Raw genomic sequence first — 2889 nt, forward strand, 5'->3', positions numbered from 1 at the left:
AAATTTTAGAAAGGATATCGGACAACCTTTTTACACGAGAGTGGTTCATGTATGGAATGAACTGCCAGAGAAAGTGAAGGATCCAGGTACAGTCATAACATTTAAAAGATAAGTACATGACTAGGAAAGGTTTGGAGAGATATGGGCCAAGTGCAGGCAGGTGCGACTAGTTTAGTTTGGGAACATGGTCCGCAAGGACTGGTTGGACCAAAGGGTCTGTTTCCATGTTGTATGGCTCCATTATTCTATAAACACAATTAAAATCTGAAGATCAATTAATGCTCAAAATCAGTAATTATTAGGAATGTAACTGTGTTTAATGTGTTCTGTTATCATTTTTCTGTAATTTTAAGGGAACTGCAAGTGTGCACTTTTGGAGAGGACAGGCTAAAACTTGACCTCTAGCCATTATCACTTGGGCTACTTAACCAAAATACCATTATGACCATAGAATCATATTACAACAGGAAAGAATACTTCCAGCAAAACAAATAACAACACTGGAAGTGTCAAGGAATAGTGGGAAATTTGGATGAGACTGCAAAGAAAAACAGCAGTGACTCATGCAGATTGCCATTCCAAACCCTCTTTTAATGCAAAAAAGCTCCACATTTCTGACAGGAGATTCTGCTCAGGGTCCCCTCAAAGATGCAGTGCCATTCTTCCATTCTGACAGTTCTTTCCTCAAGTAAAACTGCCAGAGGAAGGCAAACCACATCTCCATTTCACAGCACCCTGAGGAAGGATTCTGAAACTTAAGGTACTTAACGTCCACTGGGACAGCTGCTATCGAGCTGTAAAAACATATGGTTGTGTGATGTTAGGGTGCTGAGGGGTTAGGGTGCTAATTGGGTTGGGGGTGGTGTGCCAGGTATAAATAGTATCAGGTGGGTCATGTGGCAGCTGGGAAAAGAACTGGGTGCCAGGGTTAGGATGCTGGAAGAGATAAGGTGGCAACTGGGGATGTGGTAGGGGCTAGGGGTAGGGTTCTAGTTGCTAGGATGCTGGAGTGCCAACTGGATAGGTTATCAGCTAATGAGGAGGTAAGGTACCAGGGGTAAAATGCAAGATGTGCATGGGATAGGGTGCCAGGAGTATGATGCCAGATGAATGGGGGTGGTGCCAGCTGGGTAGTTTGGCAGGTGGATATAGGGTAGTGTACAGTGTGGCAAAATAAATGATGCAGTGTTTAGGGTAGGTTGGAGTGGGTAGGAGAAATTAAGTCTGGCAGGCGGCAGTGTGAATGAGAGTCAAGTCTAGGGTATCTCGTTGGTAGGGTTCCTGGATTAAGTTGAGCAGTGGGGGTTTGGCGGGGGTTGGGTCTGGCAGCAGGGGTGTCAGGCCCAGTTGGGTCTAGCAGGGGGAGTGGGTTCGTTGTGTCCAGCAGGTAGTGTTAGGTACCAGGTAAGTGGGGGATGTGGTATGAGGCAAATAAGTGGGCTGGAGGAGGTTTAGTTGGGGTTTGCAGGGTAAGTATGGGGTTAGTTTAATAGTTACTCAGAAGTTGCACTATGTATTTCATAGTCTAACATTTCCAGAATAACTATTTTGCTTAGTTACATTGGCACCCTTTGAAGTCTCTGATTTAAATGGAGAGTTTTACATGGTTTTAGGTGCAGTGGAAAATTTCAATTTCCTGGGCAATTTCTTTGGAGTTTGTTATGATGGGGTTTCCACAGGGTCCCCATGTGCAACTGCCATCTATCCTCAATAATGACTGCCAGGTGATTACAAAATTCAGGTCAGTATTTATATATACTTTACAGTTTAAATTAAAATTAAGTACGATAAAAAGAATATAAGGAGCCATTTTCAGTTTATTTGATTAATTAAGTATGAGCTGTTTTTAAGAGTTAATTCATTAAAAGAAGTGTGAATTGCTCTTCCCTGATTAAAGATTTCTCTTGTACAGCAGTCGGACCATTGCATAAATTGTGGTTTCTATTTACATCACATTTGCATCAAGTGCCTGAAAATTGAATCTCTGGAACAGAGGATTAGCTACAACAGCGTTCACAGTCTTGACCCTCAATCAAATTCAACATAACTTACTTTATGATAATCACTGTTTTGCTACAAAGACGTAACCTGTTGTTCATCACAGAACAACTTAGTATTCAATGTTTTCGTCCACAGTTTTCCACCTTACCCCAGTGACAGCAGAGGAGGGATATAGGTGCTTATTGAGCACAGACAGTAAATATCTTCACATATCTCCCTAATAGTAGTTGGATCACAATCAGAAACATCCACTGAGGTTAATTTTATTTTTTATTAGTTGTTTCTTAGCCCAGAGACATTGATGTCAGGTATAGTCCCCAAACCATGCTGCAGCTAAGGTCAGTCAGCTCAACACAGGCCAGAGATCAAAATTATCTCTAATTTATCAGGTAATTTTGCACCACATTTGCCCCAAGTCTTTGCAAATCTATTATTCATTGTCCTAAGTCATGTTATCTGTGCATTCAACCCTGTACGATTTCTGACATTTTAACAGAGAAATTGAGGGACAAACAGTACTTGAGCACACATTGTACATTACTATTTTCAGTTTAATGACAAATGAAAGAGTGTATGATGTTTCTGTTTGGGGTTGTTATCATCAGCTGTGGCTTTGTTATTTCTGTAAATATTAGTCTTATTCCAAGTCCAAACCAAATGCATGTTTGTCACTCATCGATATTAACGTTCCAATGAAAAGCAAAATGTTTATTAAATCTTCATAGAATTTTTTCAATACCAAACATGAAGATTACTTCATGGGCCACCATTATGGTCACCTGACTGACATAAGGAAGATGAATGAAGAAGAATTAATATTTGAAACTCAGAGTTAGTAGGAACTGCAGATGCTGGAGAATCTGAGATAACAAGGTGTAGTGCTGGATG

Source organism: Rhincodon typus, chromosome 13 (genome assembly GCF_021869965.1).
Source record: "Rhincodon typus isolate 14 chromosome 13, sRhiTyp1.1, whole genome shotgun sequence".
Classification (NCBI taxonomy): Eukaryota; Metazoa; Chordata; class Chondrichthyes; order Orectolobiformes; family Rhincodontidae; genus Rhincodon; species Rhincodon typus.